General features: G+C 41.4%; 1 protein-coding gene across 1 annotated transcript in view; it reads right to left on the bottom strand.

Annotated features, from left to right (window-relative positions):
• Nucleotides 1-24,970, bottom strand: part of AGPS (alkylglycerone phosphate synthase) — a 132,502-nt gene that overhangs the window by 91,948 nt on the left and 15,584 nt on the right. The gene's annotated exons all lie outside the window — the stretch shown is intronic.

Here is a 24,970-nt window from a genome sequence, read left to right as displayed (position 1 = left end):
ATGTAGTATTTTCTGTTCTCTGATGTACTATCTTCTGCCCAAGTTATGTAATTTTTTTCTCACTATTAAGTGCTGCAAATTCTTTACATACTGTGAATAAACAGTATTTGTCAGACATGGATTTCACTGTCACTGTCCTCCCGTTGTTCATTGATTTGCTCGAGCGGGCCCAGTAACGTCTCCATCGTGAGACTTGCTGTTACTGTGTCTGGCATATCGAATACCTCACGGGTAGCTTTCCAGGCTTTGCCGTGCGGGCGAGATACTCTCGGTAGCTTGCCAGGCTCTCTGAGAGGGGTGAAGGAATCAAACTCGGGTCGGCCGTATGGGCCGCATGCAAGGCAAACGCCCTACCTGCTGTGCTATCTCTCAAGCCCAGACATGAATTTATAAATTAAAAAAAAAAAAAGATTTTGCAATTAATTTCACAGCAAGCAAAACTTATGTATATTAGTTAAAAAAAATCACAACTAGCAAGCTTATGATGAAAAGTCTAATTCACAAAGTAGGTTAACTCATTATGACATTATAGTAATAGAAATTGTAAATAAAGTAGACCAAAAAGCTAGGGCTGGGTTCACAAATATTCTAAATCGTTCTAATTCCATGTGCCTTCTCAAAAATTTTTTCATCGAGCTCAATAACACATTCATTCAACATTGCACATAATATGAGAATGGAATCTAGTCCTCTGGAGAACAAAATAACCACACAAAGTATTGAGTTCATCTTTTTTAAATATTTTAGCCTGGTGCCACTGAAATCAATTGATGATAAATCTACTAACAGCAAATCCAATGTGAAATTTGTGATGAAAATACTTGACAACTCTTCTCAACACAGAAAGCTATTTGCTGCATTTAATTCTATTTGTTTGATTTTGGTTTTTGGGTCACACCCAATGGTGCTTAGCACTGATTTCTGGCAGTGCTCAGGGGACCATATGTGGTACTGGGGATTCAAACCAGGATCACGGCTGCCACCGACACATACAAGACAAATGCCTTACTTCCTCTGCTATCTCTCTAGTCCTGCACTCAATTTTTTAAAATAGAGATTTATTCATTGGAAGTATCCTACTTCTCCACAATTTTGAAAAAGAAAATGCCAACAGACAAGCACACTTTTCACCCATTTTTAAAGTTTTCCAAAGAAGTGCAAATTAACAAAAAAAACAAATATAGGTAATTATATATTCAGACCTCCATCTTTACATACAATTTTTTTTAAAAAGAAACTACTTCATGTTTAAGTTATATTTCTGTTTAAAACTATAGTTTGTGGGCCCAGAGGAATAGCTCAGTGGCTTAGACTGTCTGTCCTGCAAACATAAGGTCATAGGTGTGACTATTACATGCTCCAAGCCAGTCTTGGCAGCCTGCTGTGATCCCCGGCACAGTAAGTTCTGACCACACTGCAGTCAGTAACACATGAGCACCACAATAACGGAAAGCAACCCTGACAAACATCACAGTCAGGCATACAGCTGATTCCTGGTCATCACAACAGTAGCAATACAAAGGGAAGAGAGGGAAAAAAAAACCATAATTTTAAGGCCAGGATGATAGCTCAAAGGGCTGAAGTACATGCCTGGCATGCACAGAGTTGTGGTCACCATCCCAGCGCCACACTGGACCCAAGCACCACTAGGTGTAGCCTTGGTGGCATCCATCACTGTTAAAACGACAGTTTTTATCTCAAACATCAATCCAGAAGACTGGATTTATTGATGAGTCTGTTATAAACGATCACCCAATATTTTTCTTCTATTAAACTTTATGTAGAGAGAAAGGTTTTTAAAAAAAGCTTCTAAAAAATTCCTATAGAAAAAATCTCATGACTAATGTCACTGCTGACACTGATTTTCTTAAAAGTATACTTTCCCAAAGCAGAATGGGTCAGTGACCACTTTGCTTTATGATTTTCATTTTTTCATAATATTCACACTCTGCTCTTACAAAAAAGCTATTATGGAAATAAAACAGTACAAAAAGTATTCACACTACACAAAAAATGTAAACATCAGTTTATAATAAAAGTATAAAGTATGTCTTTTTATTAAAGACATCTTTACCTAATATATTGTAATATGTACACAAACTTAGCATGCTCCAGTGATGCAACTGATTAGTGCATGGTACTTACACAGTATGTATATAAACTTTAGTATGTGCAATGCAAAATTAGTAAATGTAAACATTTTCATGAATTCTGTACACTATATGAATAGTTCATGTAACTAACATAAAAATGAAACCAAGTATTATATACAGCAAATACAACTAAACTATTACATTCACGTTGCATTGTTATTACTGGCGACTGGGGAATATTTCAATACAAGCTTTGAATTTGGCATGTTTACAGAAATTAAGATTCAATCATTTCCCTTAAGACTATGCTCAGAACTTTAAACAAAATTTATTCCCAGATGGCCCCTAAGTTTAAAAGCTAAATCCAATTACAACTGCTCACTCAGCACTTGAAGAGAAAAACGAATCAAGGAAAGCAGTGAAGACCTGCTACCATCCTGAAGAGTTAAAAAAAAAATTCATATTAAAGATTCTTTGACCTTACATTTTTAGTTAGGCAAAAGACTAAAGAATACATTAACTCTAAACTATTGTACATTTCTCTTTCTCTCTTTCGTATTTTTCATCGCAATTAGAAAATTCAGCCTGTGTTACCATACTTATATCAATTTTTGGAAGGCTTCAAGATAAAATGTAGCATCTGAAATGCAATAATGTCCCCAAATATAGTTTATCAGTCAACCATATAATTAAACTCTACATTACCCCCCAAACCAATCTTCTGATGCCTTCAAATAAAGCTAGATTAACAGACTAACTTCCTGGATTCTGATTTTAAATTTTTATATACACGCACATCTTCAAATGACTAATATATTCTGTAATAAACACAACTATACAATTATGTTAAAATTGTAATATAGGGCCAAGGATATGACTCAGTAGTAATGCACGTGTCTTCATGTGAGAAGCCCTGGGTTCAATCCCTAACACACGAAAAATAAGAACAAAAATAAAAAATTAAATACATAGATTATTATGTTATACACAGACTATAAGTGTGTTAGTTTTATCAAGAGCATCAGCGCATATACATTTTCAAAACTAAAACTCCTCACTCTCATTAGAAAGCAAATGTGATTCTTTAGAGAGGTAATGCCTGAAATCCTACTAAGTCAACCAAGTGCTTTAAAGAACATTTTGATATCCATCTTTCTAAAGCACTATTTACGTGCTTTTACTGTAATAATTTTTCTGAATTTGATTTAAATGAAAAATTTAAAATCGAATAATATGACTGTACAGGTAAAGTAAGCTGCATGTGCTATACTTCCTTTTTCTGTTATCACTGTCATCCCATTGTTCATCGATTTGCTCGAGTGGGCGCCGGTAAAGTCTCCATTCATCCCACCCCTGAGATTTTAACAGCCTCTCCTCTTGTCCTTTCCAACTCTGCCATGTTGAAGGCTCTTTCAGGGTCAGGGGAATGAGACCCGATATTGTTACTGTTTTGGGCATATCAAATACATCATGGAGAGCATATTTCTGTTATACTATAATAAATTCTGCAGTTCTGAATGAATTCAAAGCACTGCAACACTTAAATGAATACTGATCACCAACTTTCACCAACTTTCTTACTATTTAAATAAAAGGATTCAATTCTCAACTGATTTGGGTTATAAAGTTCAATTAATCAAACTGATCTTGCAGATTTTCTGGTCTGAGAAAAAAATTAACATTTACACACCTGACCATAATAACAAAGAGTGGGAAAGCACACTGCATAGATGAACAAAAGAAAACTAAGACATAAAATAGCATCATATAAACACAAGGTGGCAGTATTCTACTATATTTGCATTTCCACTAGTGTTGTAACACAATTTTTACGTGAAAGTTTTAATCTTATGAAAAGAGTTGCCTTCTTTATTACTATAATGGGAGATTTTTCCTTTCAAGTCTCTACACATAATACTGCTCTAATACTAATAAATTTAAGAATTCTGATAGAAATGCATGGTTTAAGCATTATATCAAGTCATTACTACAATAATTCAAATTCTTGTAAAAAAGATTTCATTACTCAAATAAAAAAATTTTTTCTCTTTCAATTTAAACAATGTGAAAAATGTGCATTATGATCTCAAGAGATTTTGAAAATTGAGGATAAAGTATCAAACTAAAGTTCCAATGCTGGGGTACTTAACAATGAAATTTAATCAATTCTACATGTAACATAAGAAAAAGAATTTTAAATTTTAACAATTTCTGTTCTATTTAAAACCTTATTATTTACTTGTATAATATTCCAAGACCCAGAAAACCTAAAAGAAATAATGAATGAATTAGAGAGCAAGATTTAAATCAATAAAACCCTGAAAAGATTTACTAAGAAAATTCCTATACATGAAATAACACTGGCATCCCTTTTGCTGGCTTTTTAAAAGTTTTTTAAAAATATTTGATGCCTACTTTGCATGATTATTTGGTTTTTGTTTGCCTGGGGGCAGAGCTCAGGAGGTTTCACTGGATGTGCTCAGGAGAGACTCTTAGTGGTGCTCAGGGAAACATAAAAAAGAAAACTATTAGCAATACTTTTCCTTGGGCTGGAGCGATAGCACAGCGGGTAGGGCGTCTGCCTTGCACGCAGCCAACATGGCCGACCCGAGTTCGATTCCTCCGCCCCTCTCGGAGAGCCCGGCAAGCTACCGAGAGTATCTCGCCCGCACAGCAGAGCCTGGCAAGCTCCCCGTGATGTATTCGATATGCCAGACACAGTAACAACAAAGTCTCCAATGGAGACGTTACTGGGCCCGCTCGAGGAAATCGATGAACAACAGGAGGGCCTTTACTACTTACTTTTTACTTTTCCTTGAAAAAAATAACTATGGGGTATGGTGCAGACAGCAGGTCAACCTGTAACTGCAGAGCAAGTAGCACATTAGAAGCCTGATGGTGCCTTCAGACTTCTAAATACCCAAAAATTGCTACTGTGCCTTTGGCAAGACCCTTACAACTTGGGGCAAAGTTTACCAAGAAAGTAAATAGCCAAAAGTTAGGCACAAAGGAGACACACCCACAATCCACCTCTGGCTCAGCTATGTAATTGGAGGCAAGGCCTCTCTGGTTCCTGATCAAACTGCTTAACGGCCACGATCCCAGAGACACAGAAACGAATCTTGGAACCCAGCGGCCTTTGGGAGAAATACATCTGGTCCCAGCAGTAGGTTACTGGTGCCGGGCCACCCCAGGGTGGAAAGGGTGCTGTTCCTCCGCCTGCTCCCTCTTGGCAGCTCGGTGGCCGCTAACCTCCAGAGGCCATTTGGACAGTTAAGTTTCGGCCCGCAGTGACGAGACACGTGTGTCCTCACGGGATGAGGGTGGAGCTATCTTTGCCTTCTAGATGGTGAGCCTTCTTACAAAAACCTGAACATTTCTGTGTAAACACAAAAAGACAGCAGCAATCTATCTCTCCCCCTACCTGTGTTCGGTTTTCTCGGGCCACTTCCCCCACCCTGGGGAGGTTGATGGTGATGGGCAGGCAAAGGAAGGAAATGGGGGCAGGCTGGTTGGTCTTAGTTGCAGTTTATTCCAATCCTCTCTCCATTCACTCCTGTCTCTCTCCTCTGCTTCCCACCCCGTGCCCCCCCCATGCTACTTCATTCTCTTTCTCAATCGATCCCCCCCTTCATTCCCCTTCTGGCTCTGGAATCTGGATCCCCTTCTCTTTCTCCTTCTGGAGTCTGAATCCCCCAATCCACTCTTACAGTCTAGTTAAATCTGCATCCCCCCCCCCCCCCCATGAGGGGTTAGGGCTTACACAAAGGTGTGGTCACAATCAATAGGGGTAAAGTTCTTTCCCTCAGGGGATGCTTCTAGGACAGATACTCTCTCAGCAGGGCAATCCACCCTAGAGCAGAATCCCATGGGTGTGCTTCTCCTCGTCCAACTAACATATAAGCATTCATAATATTAATCATTTTGTATGGACTCAGTAAGAGATGCATTAAGTTTATAGAACTGCTTTCCTATGGTCATCTCGATCTCAGACTACAGTGCTCAGGACAGATTAGTCTTTCCTATCCCTAGCAGGGTCCTAGTCTCGTTACTTTTGGATCATGATAGCATTTGTCTATGATCAAGCTCTTAACTTCTAGTTAAGAATCGTGGCACTTTGGCCTGACCCATTTCGATGCCAAAATAGCTCACAGCTTGCCCTGGGTCCATTCAGTCCCTCATTGGGACCCAGCTTTTGGGGTGCTAGGAACTAAGGGCAACTGAGGCTTAAGTCAAGAAAGCAAATGTCTGGGAGTGAATAATATTTGAAGCCAACTAAATCCCAAGTTACAAAAGCATAATATTAACTGTCTTCCTATATCTATACAAAAAGGACATTGCTTTAAAGTAAACTATTCAAAAGATATAAGGAGAGGAGAAAGAATGGATAACTTACAATACAAGTTCAGTGTCCTAGAAGGATCTGACCTTACAAATTAACAGTGTGATTAGATGGAAAAGCTGATTAACTGGGGAAGAAAGCACAGAGAAGTGGCTACAGATAAACAAAGGAATGGGAGTGACTCGGGGGCATTGTGATGGGTGTGACTCAATAAACCTAAGCTCCTTGTGGCAAGGGGGAAAGGACAAACCAATGTTAGGCCTAAAGTATTTAGAGCTATATTCCAACAATTTCACTGAATATTCCTTTTCACTTGAAATTCCATTTGAAATTTTAAAGCTCCAGGTACCAACATAGTAACTGATCATTTTCTTTTCCATGAGTCACCGTAAAACAAAATAAGTGTGAGATGTATGGTAAACCTGGGGCTGATTATACATATAGAGTTAAGGCCCTTGCCTTTGATGCAGCCAACCCCAGTTCCATCCCTGGCACCACATATGATCACCCAAACACCACTAAGAGCAGATCCTGAGCACTCTGGGGTATGACCCAACACCACCCCTCCCCAAACAATATAAAGTTATTAGTAAGAACATGGGTTGGAGCCATAGCACAGCAAGTAGGGCGTTTACCTTTCACATAGCCGACCCAGCGGACCAGAGTTCAATTCCTCCGCCACTCTCGGAGAGCCCGCAAACTACCAAGAGTACCTCACCCACATGGCAAAGCCTGGCAAGCTACCCGTGACGTATTCGATATGCCAAACACTGTAACAATTGTCACAATGGAGACGTTACTGGGCCTGCTCAAGCAAATCGATGAACAACGGGAGGACAGTGACAGTGACAGTAAGAACATGTAGACAAAGAATCCACACGAATTTCTGGGAAGCCATCCATAAAGTAGAGACGTTGCATTTCCATAGAAAATGCCATTTCAGGGACCCAGTTCAAAATACAATCAGGAAAAACGTATACAGTTCCATTAGGAATCATGCCTGATATATTTTATGGATCAGTTTGAAAAGTAGCTGGAGATATCATGAGAGAAATGAACTAGTGACCGAAGTAAATCCCATAAAATACTACGCAGCAATCAGAAGCAGTTAGGTACATTAGATACAGAAAAAGAGTTTTAAAACTGTGAACACAAAAGGAGAACTATGAAGATCCATAGCATAATACCACTAAAGCTAAAACTGTACCAACCATGAAGTAACACTGCATATTTTACATAATTCATATGCATATGTTCAAAACATTCACGAGTGCCCAGAGGAGAGGGAAGACAATCATCAGAAAGGAGGGAAATGAAAACGAGGTTTCCCCAGTTACGAACTGATTCCCCTTCACTGTAGTGGGCGGGGGGGGGGGAGATACAAAGCTACCTGTTTGCGTACACGCTTCCCGGAGATCAGCACACCAGGAAGCACACTGGGCTGTGGTGCTCACCTGGGACGGCCCACTCTGTTGTGCTGCTTGGCAGCTCCTTGACACAGGTGTGGCAGCTGAGATCAGACTTTATGGCCTCGTTGTTGCAAGGAGGCACTTGTGGCTAATAAGCCATCCTCAAGCCCTCAGGCCTCAAATCTGCCACAGATCAAATATGAACTAAAGGTATGACAACCACATCCCTGAAACTGAAGTAAATAAACTGTTCCCCCCTTGAATTAGTGCAGTTTGTTCAAACAAAATTCTAGTGATTTGTTTCTCAAACCCCTAAACCCCTCATTGGTTCCTTAGCAGCCTTCACAAGTTGTTTTGTTGGGATTGTTTATTTTATGAGCCACTCCCAAAAGGGGGGAATGAGAGAAATGTGATGCCAGGGATGGAACCCAGAGCCTCTGACATGAAAGCACGAGCTCTATCGTTTGGGCCACATCCCAGTCCCCTCGAAGAAACTACTTTATAACTAGAATTCACATTCCATGAATCCTAAGTCAGCTTCAAACAAAAAGCAAACCAAATATATTACTTCATTTCCTACAATCAGCTTTTTCATACTCTGCAAGAAATTGGTACCCTGGAAAAACTAAAATCTGACTTCAAGGTTCAAAAACTATCTCTGAGGCCTGGAGAAATATTCCAGGGGTTAATGACAGTGTTTATCTTGAATGCAGGTAACCCCAGCCTGATCCTGGCACCACAAGGTGCCCTGAGCACTGCTAGATGCAGTCCTGGAGGCCCCCAAGCACCAGTAGGGTGGCCCACGTAATCCCCATCACTGCAAAAATAAAGCATCTTCAGGTTCTCACACTGGCCCAGTGTGAGATTCTGGCTAGCCAAGAATCTCCATCCCCAAAGGCCTCCTAGGCCTCCTGAGCACCATATGGGAGTTCTCTTCCTCCACTCCCCCTCCAAAAATATATTTTTTGAGTCCCGTTACATTTGCCATAAATTAAGAATCAATGAATGCAAGAAAAAGGGATATAGAGACAAAGGGGGGTGGAGGAAATCTTACACAAAGTGGCATAAAAATGGGAGACTGGGGTAAATGAGGCCAGGCCTGTCTTACCACTCAACAGAATAATCCACTCAAGAGTAATATTCTGAGGTTCCTTCTCTTACCCCAACCTTCTCTTACCACCAGATTCTACCAGTTAGAAATTCAACATGGTTTTCAGGGCCCATGGAAGGCTCTGACAACAGCACCCTCCCCCCCACTCCCACAACTAGTGCTAGGGGCTCAAATCTACCGCCTCACAAATATTCTCCGCAGAGATACCAATCTCCAAATAATTTCAGGTACTGGTGCCAGGATTGAGAACTCTAGAGTTTTTTTTTTCAAAGTCAAAGTGGGCAGCCCCTCCATACCCCACTTACTTCCAGAAGCCCCAGCAGCCCTGCCCCCCCAGCCCTCATCTGCTGCCTTATTGCCCAGATCAGACCATAGATTTGGAAATGTCTGAACCACGCAACAGCTTCTGAAGCAACAAAAACCTTAATAATAAATTATTAGAAAAGGAGTTACCAACCTGATATCAGATATAACAATGTTCACATAAATTTCTTTTCATGATCTACTGATATTAATATTGCAACTTGGTTATCTAATCAATTTTAATCTTAGAATTGTATCAACAGCTGTCACCTTTCTCTACATTAAATAGGAAGAAAGGGAAGGAGGGAGAAAAAGAAAGAAAGAAAGAAAGAAAGAAAGAGAGAAAGAGAGGAAGAAAGAAAGAAAGAAAGAAAGAAAGAAAGAAAGAAAGAAATATTATTTAAACAAAATAATATGGTTTAAAATAATTCATCAAGCAAAAAACCTCCAAGCCACCAAACTGTCCAAGTAGCTAGATCTCTGCGGCCTTCTCAGAATGGTGGCAAGCAGATTTCCCTTCCTCCCAGAGAGGCCCAGTACTCATCACACCTGACCTTTTCCAACATATAATGGCCCAGCTCCACAGCTCCTGGAATGCACACCACATATGCAGTCATGTGACATCTCCTCCATATTTCATATGACTAACAGTCCAGTAGGAACATAGCAAATTTGATGAGAAAGTAGTTTAGAGGCCCACTAAGCTCACAGGTGAAAACAAGAACACAAAAGGCTCAACCAGCACCAACCATCACAGTAAATCTTCAGACAATGACTTCAGTAACAGCACTGTGAAATAGAACAATTATCACAAATTGACTTTTTCTGATCTATTCCATTTGCCATTTGTTAGAACAGTAACGAAGTAAATTTGTGCCTGCTGAGGGGACAGGTCTGAGGGGTAGGTGGGAAACTAGGGTCAATGCTGGAACTAAGGTCATAATGGCGGTAGAATTGGTGCTGGAACACTGAATATCTGAATGCCTGAAATAACTGTACTGTGTACAGCTTTGTAAATCAAGTTGCTAAAATAAAAATAAAAAATAAAAATAAATTTCAAAAACTCTGAGGCTAGAGAGAGAATACAGCAGGTAGAGTGCTTGCTTACAGATGTGGTTGACCCAGGTTCAATCCTGGCATCCCAAATAGTACCATAAGCTGACTAGGAGTGATTCCACCATATGCAGAGCCAGGAGTAACCCCTGAGCACCACTGTGTGTGGCCCCAAAACAAAAAAAAATAATAATAATAATCTATTAGAAAGTATAAATTGGACCATTAGGCATTTTTAACTGACTGCAGAAATATATTTTAATTTTTATGCTACAGCAGGTATATATACACACATAGATATACCCACACAACCAAACACCCCATGGGTTGTCACCCTCAGGTGCTAGTCTACAGAAGAAAAAGAAGCATCCAAATCTCTATCAAGAGAGATAGAGATGGCCCTGGACTCTGCAATAGGCTGTTTCCTCTGGGCTGCTCCATACAGGGGTAGGTGCCATCCCTCCACCTGCCTCCTAGGAACTCTGGCGGCCGCCATTTCCTAGAAGTCAGCAATCAGCTCCAGGGAGCAGCGTTGGTACCAATGCCAGGCCTCACAGGACTGGGGAGGAGTGGGCACTCCTCCTTTTCCCCACTCCGACAGGACCCTGAGATGATGGCAGTAGAATTGGTGTTGGAACACTGAATATCTGAATGCCTGAAATAACTGTGCTGTGTACAGCTTTGTGGCCACATCCGGCCACCATCTACTTAAGCTCCCACACGGCCAGGATCCAGAGACACACAAACAAACCCCAGACCCAAGCAACTTGCTACAGAGATCTCTTCAGACCCTAATAACTAAAATTTTAGAGTTCCTAGAGCACACGGCTGCTCTTGCAGCTGCACTGACATTATACTGCATCCAAAACAAACAATACAGAACACACTGTCTAGTGTAGGATAACACTGTTTTGTCCTTCCTCAGGTAGCTTAAGTCTATCAGTCACACCATCCCAGTGCTCCCAGAATCACTCCCATCCCTCTATTTATCTGTAAACTCTTCTCTGTACTCTCCTCCCCAGCCAGTTAATCACCTTTTCTCCCTAATCATAGTCTGTTAGCTTGTTAAGATCAGATCCTTCTAAGGACACTGAACTTGTAAGCAATGTCCTTTCTGCATGGACACAAGGAAGACAGTTAATACTATGCTTTGTAACTTGGGAGTTGATTGACTCCAAATGATATTTACTCCTGAGCATCTGCTTTCTTGACTCAGTTGCCCTTAGTTCCTAGCACCCCAAAAGCAGGGTCCCGATGAGGGACTGAATGGATGCAGGGCAAGCTGTGAGCTACCCTGGCATCAAAATGGGCCAGGTCAAAGCACCACGATCACTGTATCAGTATCACTGTATCACTGTCATCCTGTTGTTCATCAAGTTGTTCATCAATTTCCTCTAGCAGGCACCAGTAACGTCTCCTTTGTCCTACACCTGAGATTTTAGGAAGTGCCACATTCAAGGTTCTTTCAGAGTCAGGAAAATGAGACCCATCATTGTTACTGGTTTTTGGCATACTGAATACTCCACGGGGAGTTTGCCAGACTCTGCCGTGTGCGCAGGATACTTTTGGTAGCCTGCCAGGTTCTCCAGAGTAAGAATTAGATAATAAGATGTAGCGCCGCGCTTCCAGGAGCTGGGTTTTATAGTCTCTGGGTCTTGGCCGTTGATGGGATTACAAGGCACGCAGGGGACAGTTGGTGGGTATAACACCTACATACTGGAAGATCGGGGATCTGGGTGGAGGAGGCCCAGTCCCAATCCAAGCAGGCTACACCCCAGGTCGCGCACACCTGGGTTCCTCTGTCAGTTCCTTCATGTGTGAGGCTCGTCCGAAAGTGTGGAGAGTGGTCTTAAGCATGGCCTCGGCTGGAACCGGAGGTCTTCACCACGATATTCAACTATAAATTGAGGGCATGATCATGAACAAAGGCTGTCATGATCCAAAAGTAAGTAACTATGAGATTAGGACCCTGCTGGGACTAGGGGCTATGAAAACTAACCTGGCCTTTGGACTGCAGAATGTATAGTGAGATGTTCTCAGGAAGAACCAAACTGTAAGTTCATTATCTTTTACTGTGCTCATACAGAACGCCCACCACCTGGCCACACCCACCACCTGGCCCCCTGGCGCCGTGTAATCCCATCAGCAGCCAAGACTCAGAGACTATAAAATCCAGCCCCCGGACGAGACCAGTGCAGTCTCCTGCCCTGCGCCTAGCTGTTCCTCGCCGGGGTCCCTTGGAGGGGAGCGGGTTGAGCTTTCCTCCCCGCCCCGACCAGGGATCCGGCAGCCGAAGACCTCCAGGACCAGTCACCACCATGCTGAGACCACTCTCCGTACACATGAAGGTACTGGCAGAGGGACAAAGCCACGTGGGTTCCGGGGCCGAGATCTCCAAGCCTACTCGAATTGGAGTCGAGCATCCTCCACCCAGATCCTCCAAATTCCAGTAGGTGGGGGTCACACCCACCACCTGGCCCCCTGGCGCCGTGTAATCCCATCAGCGGCCAAGACTCAGAGACTATAAAATCCAGCTCCCGGGACCACGCGGCCGCGACATCTTATCAGGACATCTTTTTATGACATTTATTATCTCATTCCTACTTTGGACAAACTTGCAGGCTATTGAATGTAGCCTGCCCACAGGGCAGAGTCTGGCAAGCTCCCCGTGGCGTACCAAATATGCCAAATACCAGTAACAATGATGGGTCTCATTCTCCTAAAGAGCCTTGAATATAATCTCAGGGCTAGGATGAAAGAGACGTTACTGGGGCCTGCTCGAGGCAATCGACGAATAACAGGATGATGAATGAATGAATGAATACAGAACGCTAGAAATATTAGAAGTAGATTTACTACAACTACTTAAGTAGATTACTAGCTGAGGAAAGAACACACCCTCCCTCGTTGGGATCCCACCCTTGAGCAGATCTCCTCCTAGTAATCTGGAGTAATCTCTTTAGATGAGATTTTATCCTTGTGTAGATCTCCTGGAGAAGTGGTCTTACCTCTCTTTGTTGATTTGTTAATGTTCAACCCACCTTTGTGTCACCATCTTAAGTGACTGCTATATAAACTAAGACTGTAAGACAGGAAGGAGCTCAGGCTCCAGAGACCCAGAGTCAGAGCCAGAAGGAGAAAGGGTTCCAGATTAGGGCACAGGAGAGAAGGAGGCAGAGGGAGAGACAGGAGTGAAGAGGATTGGAATAAACTACAACTGATATCGACCAGCCTGGCCCTCGTTTCTTCCTTCGTATGCCCTTGACCAACAGTCGTCCTGATCCAGACTAAGGGCGGCTCAAGAGCACCGAATGCGGGTGGTGAGATAGAGACATCCAGAGAGCCCGCGAACACACAACCTTCAGAAAGATTTTACAGTCTTAACATTTACAGCATTGCCTTTTCGGCAGGTATGAGTGGTAGTCTCATATAGTGAGGGTAACTAAATAGTGAAGGTAACTAAAGTACAGAAAGAGAGTATTGTGCTGCAAATTGTCTGCCACAAAGGCAGAGGGAGGTGTGGAGTGAGGGAGGGGGAGGGATACTGGAGATTTTGGTGGTGGATAATGTGCACTGGTGAAGGGATGGGTGTTGGATGACTGTATGATCAAAACTCAAACATGAAAGCTTTGTTATTGTACCTCACAGTGAATCAATAAAAAAAAAGTTTTTAATCTATATAAAGAAGTTGTCTCTGCAAAATGCAAATAAAAAGAATGTAAGTTTCCCTTGACCATTTGTATCCCCCAGATTATAGTTTAAATTCCATTTGTTCCCTTAACTGTCCACCTGTAATCTAATCAGCATGACCATTTAGGCAACCAATTCCAGGCTTTCTCTACCACCCCCTGGGAGAATGTCAATTTCCTTTCATTGTTCCTACCCCATCTGCTAATAAACTGAAATGATTATACTGACCAATCTGAAGAAGGCCAAAGGTCATTTTAGGTATAAAATTACCTTTATGTAAAAACTATAAAACTCAACAGAACAAAGATTATGTGAATGTCTACAAAAACCTGTTTGTCCCTCATGGGAAGGGGGCGTTCCGGCCCGTCCTTCACGCCCTACCGAGGTCACCAGTTGCCCCCCACGAGCGGCTCTCTGGCACGACCACGGCCCCAGAAGCACAAGGACTTAATGCAGAAAACCAGCAGCTTGGAGCAGAAAAGCAAATGGAGTATGCGTTAATCCACGCCATCATGCCTGCCCAGAGGGGAAAGGGTGTTGCCCCATTCGCCCTCTCCTCTCTGGAAAGAAAGATGGCAGCCGCATGGGAGCCTTGTGGACAGCAGGTATGAGCCGGGGGTCGGGGGTGACAAAAACCTCATGGGAAGGGGGGCATTCCGGCCCGTCTTTCACGCCCTACCGAGGTCACCAGTTGCCCCCCACAAGTGGCTCTCCGGCACGGCCACGGCCCCAGAAGCACAAGGACTTAATGCAAAAAACCAGCAGCTCCAGAGCACAGAAACCAATCTCTTAATTATCTGACTTTTAGTAGAAATACTTCCAGGGTTAATAAGTAAAATAGTAGAAATCCAAAACCACGCAGCCGCAATAGCGGCCGCATGACAATATTTAGTCCTTAAACCCAGCTGTAGAAAGCAAATCATTTCACAACACTTTTTCAGCATGTCTAATGGCGGGGGGGGAGGTAAACTCTAAATAATAATGGTGCATCTTTTATCGAAAACAATGAATCTAGTTAAAATAGAGTGTTAACTAGAACTCATCTGCCTCACAGGAATTGGGAGGGGTGGGAGGTGGGGTTCTATTGGGGTTCGCGGTTAAAAATAAGTTTTGGTAAAGGGAAATGTGTTTGATATTTGCATGACTGAGACCTAAACCTGAAAGCTTTGTAACTTTTCCCACAGTGATTCAATAAATAAATAATAAAAAAAAAAACCTGTTTGTTATTTTACCACAAAAAAAAAAAAAAAGTTCCATTTCTTCCAGGGGTAGCCATATGAAAATCCTCGACAAACTTTAGAAAGTTAAGAATAAAACCCATACATGTGTGATATACACACTACTCTTGATGTAACAAGTGCTACTGTTTTAATTTAAGGAAAGAACTAGGATAAGTGGCAGTAGAGCTTCTGCTTCTAATGACAGGTATTTGGAATTACTGCCTTTGCTTCTGGCAAACCCGCTGGGGAAAAAGTGAACTGCAAAGAGTATAGGGAAAAATAAAAGAAATATTAAAATCGAGACCTAACTAATCACAGTAACACTGATTCCCAACGTCCCTAAGAGTACAAAAGACACCTTAGTCTTAGGGCCAGAATGTGGCTCATTGATAGATTACCAACTTCTCACACAAAGACCTAGTGATGACACTGCATCACTCAGACTGGCTGAGCATCAGAATCTGACTCCCACAACACTAGCAAGCAAACAAGAAGCAAAGTAGCATTTTGAATGCCTTTCTAAGCCCAGACAGTAGTTGAAATCTCTGGCAATGGAATCTTGGGATCTACTTTTTTCTCTTTTTTTCTTCTTTTTGTTTCTGTTTTGGGAGTTGCACCTGGGATCTGTGCTCAGGAATTATCCTTGGCGGTGCTCAGGAGACCATACGGGATGCCAGGGATCAAACCCGGGTCAAGCATATGCAAGGCAACAAATGCAAAAAGTACTAAAGCACCTAGAAAACTCCATGGCAGGTCATCCACAGACGACACTCAAGGAAGCACTGTCTTCGAACACTAGGAAAAGTTGAAAACAGAATCCACACCTACTGAAAAGTCGGGAAGAAGTTGCGCCCACCTGGACCAATCAAAATTAGTAGGAACTGAAGCTTAAGGAAAGGGGGGGAAGAGGAGTAAGAAACCGTCACACCCACTAACCCTGAGCCAAGTTCTGTCACTGTCACTGACACTGTCCTCCCGTTGTTCATCGATTTGCTCGAGCGGGCCCAGTAACGTCTCCATTGGAGACTTTGTTGTTACTGTGTCTGGCATATCAAATACATCACGGGGAGCTTGCCAGGCTCTGCCGTGCGGGCGAGATACTCCCGGTACCTTGCCGGGCTCTCCGAGAGGGGCAGAGGAATCGAACTAGGGTCGGCCATGTTGGCTGCGTGCAAGGCAAATGCCCTAGCGCTGTGCTATTGCTCCAGCCCCAAGTTCTGAATCAGAATAAAAGTGCAGCAGAAGGGCAAAGAGAAGTCACCAGGAAGACAGGTACAAAAAGGTACAGGTGGAACCTGAGAGATAGTACAAAGGATATGGCACCTGCCTTGCACACAGTCGATTCAGGTTAGATCCCCAATACCCCTGTGCCCCTGTGAATAAAATCCATACATTCTGTTCCAGGAGTGATACCTGAGCGTAGAACTAGGAGTAAGCCCTCACTACTGCCGAGTGTGACCAAAAACCCAAAAATGAAAAGGAAATGTGTAGGATGGCATTGCTTTGTCCTTTCTCCCTTGCCACAAGGAACTCAGGTTTATTACAGTGCTCCTGAAGCACTTCCATCCCACTGTGTTTATCTGTAAACCCTTCCCTGTGCTCTCCTCCCCAACCAGTTAATCAGCTTTTCCCCTAATCAGAATCTGTTGACTTGTAAGGTCAGATTCCTCAGAAATCTATGATTTTATATGTATGAGTGAAATATTGTCTTTCTCCTCTCTTTATGTCTTATGAATAGTTTACTTTAAAGAAATGTCCTTTTTGTATAGATACAGGGAGACAGTTAATATTATGCTTTTGTAACTTAGGATTTAATTGGCTTTGAATATTATTCATTACCGGGTATCTGCTTTCTCGACTTAAGCCTCAGTTGCCTTAGTTTCTAGAACCCCAAAAGCAGGGTCCCGACGAGGGACTGAAAGGGCAAGTGGTGAGCTACCCTGGCATCGAAATGGGCCAGGCCAAAGTTCCATGATTCTTAACTATAAGTTAAGAGCTTGATCACAGGCAAATGCTGTCATGATCCAAAAGTAACGACAAGATTAGGACCCTGCTAGGGATAGGAAAGACTACCTAGCCTAAGCACTGTAGTCTGAGATTGAGATGGCCCTAGGAGAGCAATTCTATAAGCTTAATGTATTTCTTACTGTGTCCATACAAAATGATCAATATCATCAATGTTTATATATTTGTTGGGCTGGAGTGATAGCACAGCAGCAGGGCGTTTGCCTTGCATGCAGCCAACATGGCCGACCCTAGTTCGATTCCTCTGCCCCTCTCGGAGAGCCCAGCAAGCTACGGAGAGTATCTCGCCCGCACGGCAGAGCCTGGCAAGCTACCCGTGATGTATTCGATATGCCAAACACAGTAACAACAAAGTCTCCAATGGAGACGTTACTGGGCCCGCTTGAGCAAATTGATGAACAACAGGAGGACAGTGACAGTGACAGATATATTTGTTGGACAAGGAGAGGAGAAACACGACAAATGGGATTCCATTCTAGGGTGGGTCGTCCTGCTGAGAGAGTATCTGTCCTAGAAGCTGCTTTCCCCAAAGGAAAGAAAGTTACCCCTATTAATTGTGTCCACACCTATGTGTAATTGTTACCCCAACCCCTCATGGTTTTGGGATTTTACTAGACAGGAAGAGTGGGCCAGGGGATCGGAATCCAGACTCCAGAAGGAAAAGGAGAAAGGCAGATTCCAGAGCCAGAAGGAGAATGAAGGGAGATTGAGGAGGAGAATGAAGTAGCATGGGGGAGGAAGAAGCAGGAGGAGAGTCAGAGGAGAATGGAGATGGGCATGAAATAAACTGCAGCTGACACCAACGAGCCTGGCCCTCGTTTCCTTCCTTCGCTTGCCCATCGCCATAGACCTCCCCGGGGTGGGGGAACCAGCGTGAGACTACTGAAGTCTGGCGGCGGGAGAGATAGACCACTGCTGCTGTCTTTTTGAGTTTACACAGAAATGGAGTTTCAGTAGCAAGACAGGGTACAGTAGCACAGGTCTACACACAATTTTTTCTTTTCTTAGGGAATGTTTTCAAATTTGCAAATGTTAAAAATCTTACAAATGGGCCACATGGGCCGCCTCTGGGAAGCAAGAAAATCTTACAACATATAACACAAGAATGCACTTAGTCAATGTTTAGATAAGTGTCACCAAGACAACAGAGCAAGCAGACTGTTACATGGATGACTCCTCGGAGCACCACAAAGAGTTGCAAATGGGTACTACCACACCACTGGTGTGTGTGTGTGTGTGTGTGTGTGTGTGTGTGTGTGTGTGTAGGAAAAAGAGAAACCATGAGAAAACTGTTAATACTCTTTCTCCTCATTCTCTGAGGTTTTTCACTCTTCCTTAAATTTTCAATATTGAAATGCCAAGGTAACTGCTGAATATGTCCTGTATCTCCTAGCGATGTCTTCAGCTTCAGTTACTGTAATAGCTCTGGATCCTTAGTAGTCCTTTCTATAAAGTTTACTGCAATTTTAATAGGACTGTGTGATACCATAAAACCAAGGGATGTGTAATTATTATCTCATTTCCTTCTCATAGTAATCCTGTTATTAATACTATTTAAAATATGAAAAACTGGTTCAGAAAGATTCAGTAATGTGTCCAGGATCACATAAACAGGATATGATATAGCTAGGATTTAAATCGAGGTCTCCTATCTGTGACATAAGATGAAGCTAATAGAACCCCCTTAAACTTAAGTGCACAATAACTGGGTGTTACCTGATCGAACAAACTAGAGATGTTCTCTCTAATCCCTTTTTAAATAATTTAACATTTAAGGTTAGAATGGACTTTAGTGACAGCTTGTCCTATTTACTATCTTTGTAATAACAAACTAAGGTCCAGGAGAAGTTCTTATTCAATTATGTAAAGTAAGTAAAAGAGTAAGTAAAAGACTCAGGAGCAGCACCTGTATCTTCTAACCAGCCCAGCGCTCATTTACAGACCCATCTGGGCTCTGTTAAGTATGAGGCTAGACATTCAAATCATCTTTTTTATATTTGTCTGTTATTTTCTGAAAAAAAAAAAAAAAGACTAAACCAACTGTGTAAAAACTTTCAGCTCTGAAGCTATGGTGTGAACTTAACTTGTCATAGTATAAACATGGCTTTATTTATGAATCTTCTAATAGTAAAAAATTAGCAAGTAGCCTGGCTTAAATACAACTCAGGCTGCAAAAAATGAAATTACTTGTGTCTAACGGTATCAGAGCAAGATCTGTAAGAAAAAACTGTGGGGAAGTAATAACCCTTTGCCGTGTCCATGGACTCTTACTGCTTTCTGAACTGATCTATGAACTTCAAAGATTTAAGAGTATTCCTGGTAGGGGAAATAATACTGTTACTATTTCTACAAATATAGTGCCAAAAACCTAATCCTCTTAAAGTAATTAAAAAAAAAATCTTTTGGTCTCCTAACTCCAACATTCCTTAACCTTGAAGCTATGATTCCAATATTCACTAATTGCCACATAAAGAGCATTAAGTATTTCCTAAGCTCCCAGAACACAGTTGAGGTGGCTCTGCTCGTGTTCAGCAACAAAAGACTTCACTTCAATCTAAACTTATGTGTTTCTGGACATTAACAGAAATTCAATAATTAAGCAGAGGGAAAAAAGCCCCAAGACTTTCCCATGTTAATAAACCAAACTGACTGAAGCACAGACCATATGCAAGAAACTCAGAAAAAAAGCAAAAGTCTGAATCTAAAAACTAAAGGGATTAAGTTTTATTACTTCAATGGAAAAAAAAACAATCAAGACATGTATTTTCCATGTCCTCCAGTGTCACGAAAATAAAATTCTAACAAGTACCTGCTTTTAAAATGTGCATAAAAATCCCAATTCTTTTACACATAATGTCCTTTACATTCTGGCTCCAAAGTACATTTTCATCTTCCTTAACTAGTCCCTTAACTAGTCTTCAAGTCTCACTGAAGTTATCATAATTTCATAATTTTATAGACTCACCATGTCATTTTATGTCTGTCTGTCTTGTATTTGCTACAAATCTCCTATTCCAAATGCCCTTCTCACTTTCTAGAGAATCCCAATTTATCCATGAAGAATCAGTTCAAAATGACTTTTTTTTTTTGTTTTGGTTTTTTGGACCAACACTGCATGGCTCAGGGATCACTCCTGGTGGGCTTGGGGAAGCATATGGGGTGCTAAGGAATGAAGAAAGGCCTTCCTCATGCAAGTCAAAGCCTTACCCACTGTACTATTGCTCCAGTCCCTAAAAATTACTTTTCTTATAAGGTTTTTATCTTCCTCAAAAGAAATGTATGTCTCCTTTGGCATACACTGGTTACAGCATTTCACTACATTCCATCTTCTATGCATATCTATGTTGGACTGTCAATTATTTTTGCAATGCTAACATGTAGCCTTAGCATGTAACAGGTACCAACAGATACTCATATTTATCTGAATAAAAAAGAGAAGAAGAGAAAATACGGTGGATCAGACAAGATGTGAGATGAGTGAGATTTCATTTTGGCTGATGTTAGTGAAATATGGAAATCACAAGGTGGAATCTACCTGTTCTGTCAATGGAACAACTGTATAAGAGAAAAGGAAAATGGATAGCAGATCTTCTGACTGAGATGATGAACTTTAAAGCTATCAAAAGGTACAGACTTCCAATTACAAGACAAAGAAGTTACATAGCTGTATGTTATATAGCGAAACTGTTAAAAAAATAAATCCGAAAAGTTCTCATCAAAAAAATTTTTTCTTCTCCCCTTCTTTTCTTTTTATTATTTTTATAAGTCAAGGAGGATGTTCAGCTAAGCCTATTGTGGCAATCATATCACAATATATGTAAAGCAAACTGTAATTCTGTATGCCTTAAACTCAAATAGTGATACAGAATAATACTTTCTCAATTAAACTTGGGGAGGCGGCGGGGGAAGTTCCCCAATGGTGGGAAAAATTAAGTCTGGATGATGAGATTATAATGAAAGAAAAACGGAATGAAAAAAAAAACTTATCCTAAGGATTTGCAAATTAGAAAACAAATGTCAGCAAAGATATAGTCAAAAAAGCAGAGAGGATAGGAAGAAAGCCAGGATTGTGTAATTACATGGAAGCTTAGAAAAGAGATTATCTGCCAAGTACTGGGAACTAGCCAAGAAAATGACTGAAGATTTTATGATTTGATTATTGATCGACTTTAAGAGGCTATTTCAAAAGAGAAAGAAACAGTTTGTTTTTTTTTTGAGAATACTTTTAAGCAAGCAGAGTAAAAACCAAGAGGAAAATTATGGAATCATCAATGATTACCAGAATCATTCATGATTCTGGAAAAGGAATCATTAATAGCGTGGACTGGAATGATCTGGTTATGACACCTTATGAAGCAGACTGCCAAAGTTGATGTCACTTTTATAGCTACCGGGGCAGCATTTTGTACAAAGATCAACACTTCTTTCAAACACTAACCAACTGAAATAATGCAGATGTGTGACCCAGTTTTTCAGGAAATCAATTATTCTCTGATATTATATCTCTTGAGGCAGTAGGGTGGCCAAATTTTACCATTTGGACAGAAGGGCAGGAAAGGCAGATTTGCTTAGAAAAACACACAGTAGACATGAATAAGAAATTTAGCTCTCTAAGTCTTATTCTCAATTCCATCCTGAAACCAACCTCCATTTCGGATCACCTGTATTCTTTTCAACTTTAGTTTACTGTCACTGTCCTCCCGTTTGTTCATCGATTTGTCGAGTGGGCCCAGTAACATCTCCATTGTGAGACGTGTTGTTACTGTGTTTGGCATACTGAATACGTCACGGGTAGCTTGGCAGGTTTTAGCTTGACTTAATTTATCTGTATAACGAAACATCCTTTGAAAAATACTGAAAAACAGAAACTCCTTTATGTTACCATGTATATAAAATCTGAAGGCAAACACAGAAAACCAGAATGTATGCTCTGAAAATAATGGCAGGTAGCAGGTAAAAACTTGGAAATAAAAACAAAACTCACACTACCAGTTTAATACTTATGTTGCTTAGCCACATATACTTTGTGAAGACAAAACAAACCAAATATTACTGACATTAAGATGATTAATACCAAAAATAAAAGCAGAAAGTGTTACATATATATACATATATATGTGTGTATATATATATATATATATATATATATATATATATACTACTGGGACTGGAGAAATAGTTCAACAGGCTAAGTGCATGTTCTGCGTGTGGGAGGTCTGGGTCCAATCCCCAGCATTGCATACAATCCCCTAAATAATACCCTGTCATAACCCCTGTGCACCACCAAACAAAAACTTCAACTTTAGCTTTAACTTTTACTTCAAAGAGATTATCACCATGTCAAAAACACCAAAATAGTAAAATTAACTGTCCATTTAGGAAAAATCTGAAAATACAGTTTTAAGAGTTAAAAAGCTGGGGCCGGAGCGATAGCACAGCCGGTAGGGCGTTTGCCTTGCACGCGGCCAAGCTGGGTTCGATTCCCAGCATTCCATATGGTCCCCTGAGCACCGCCAGGGGTAATTCCTGGGTGCAGAGCCAGGAGTAACCCCTGTGCATCACCGGGCATGACCCAAAAAGCAAAAAAAAAACAAAACTAAAAACACATCACATCACATAAAGGGATTTGTCCCAACATTAAGTAGGAGTCATATAAATAAGTGTGGAGTGTGCTTCATCTCTGATAACAGTCACTGTCAAAATTGAAAATCTAAATCAATTCCCTCAACTCTCCCTCCTTCTCAACCCCTCTGGTCCAGCAGGGTTTAAATAGTTTCCACAGTTCCCACACTGGTTTCACTGTAACAAGTCAGGTTCAAACAACTCCTTTTTAACCAGAATTTCTGGAAAGCTACTTTTTTTTTGGGGGGGGGGGGGGGCCGCTGGGCAAGAAGAGATGAGAAGGTCACACCCAGAGATGCTCAGGAGTTACTCCTGGCTCTGCACTCAGGAATTCCTCCTCGCAGGGCTCAGGGGAACCTTATGGCATGCAGGGCATGCTGGGGATTGAACCGGGTTGGCTGTGTTTCCACCCTACACCTGGAAAGCTACTTTCTTAAAATGTAAGATACAAGTCTACACAAACACCATGGAAATCTTTCTCTGAATATTCCAATCATTTTTCAATTCTTTCTCTGAAAGGAGATACAAGTTCAAACAAGAAATTATCTTTTATTTCTGCCTCTGCCAACTGAGTGAGGTGAATGAATGACACATTCCAAAGCTCTTTGAGTCATTAAAGTTTTTTCCAAATATGCCTTAAGAAAAATGCTACAGTTTTCATTGTAAAAGTGTAACACAAAATAGCGAAAAACAAAACAGCAAACTAGAGAAAATTACACATACATGTGACATTTGAAAGCTGTCCTGACACAATAAGATTATCTCTTATCTCTATTTTGGGTCTTTGTCTTCAATTTTTTTAACTACTCATTCCTTATTCTCCTACCGCTGAAATAAGTAACATTTCAGAATTAAATTATTTATTCCTCCAATGTACTGTAACTAAAAATAACTGCTAGGTATTCTGCAGCAATCAAAATAAAACTTCTTAAAAGGTACACAGAAAGCTGAACAGTCCCATCTTCACTACTGTCAAATACCATACCAGTTATACCTTACCCTGACACTTCTGATTCTACTCTCATTCAGATTTTCTCATCATTTTCACCTTCAGAATAAAATACAATACAATACTTGTTTGTGGGGTCACACCTGCCATTGCACAGGGCTTACTCTTTGATCTGTCCACTCCTACCTATAATGGGGAGGGGGGGATATGCAGTACTAGGGAGCAAACCAGGGTCACCCACTTGTAAGCCACGTGTTTTAACCCCTGTACTATATCTCTCTGGCACCAGTTGATTTTTTTTTCAAATTTTAGTATCATAATTTACACTAGTATTGAAGTATTACTTTTACTTTTACATCTGAGCTACTTATATTTCCTGCTGAGCTACTACACTAATCCCTCTACCAGTGTTTTAAGATCCCTCTACCATTATCCCAGTCTCTCCCCATGCTCTCACCCCACCTTCCAAGTTCTCTTGATTCTGTTTTGGGATTAGTTTACTTTGGGATTGTTTAATTCCCTTCAGATTAAGAATTCTAATACAACTATACAAAAAACAAACAAAAAAACAAAAATCACTCTCTTGGGGCCAAAGCAATAGCACAGTGGGTACAACAGCTGCCTTGCACAAGACTGACCTGGGTTCAATCCCTAGCATCCCAGGTGGTCTGTTGAGTCCACAAGGAGTGATCTTGAATGCAGAGTCAGGAGTAAACCCTGAGCACTGCTGGGTGTGGTCCCAAAACAAACAAACTTACAAAAAAATTTTAAATACTCTTGAATAACATCAACAACCAAATTTAGAAATGTGCTCATTCAGGAATCAGGCTATTGGGTGGAAGGTTACCAGGGGACTCTAGAGGAAGAAAACTGAAAACGGTGGTGGGATTGGTTCTAGAACATTGTATGCCAGAAATTCAACTATGAATATGGAGATCATGGTGTCCTAATAATACTTTTGTGGGGCTGGAGAGATAGTACAGCAGGTAGGGCTCGTGCCTTGCATGTGGCCAACCGGGTTTGAACACCAGCATCCCATATGGATCCCATATCAGAGACTATAAAAAACAGATCCCGGAGGAGAAGAGTGCATCTTCTGCCCCCGCGCCTGACTGTCCTCGCTCTCCGGGACCCTTTGGAGGGGAGCGGGTTG

Source organism: Sorex fumeus, unplaced genomic scaffold (assembly GCF_029834395.1).
Source record: "Sorex fumeus unplaced genomic scaffold, SorFum_2.1 ptg000009l, whole genome shotgun sequence".
Lineage (NCBI taxonomy): Eukaryota > Metazoa > Chordata > Mammalia > Eulipotyphla > Soricidae > Sorex > Sorex fumeus.
The sequence above is the reverse complement of the archived record's forward strand: the minus strand, read 5'-3'. Positions and strand labels throughout refer to the sequence as shown.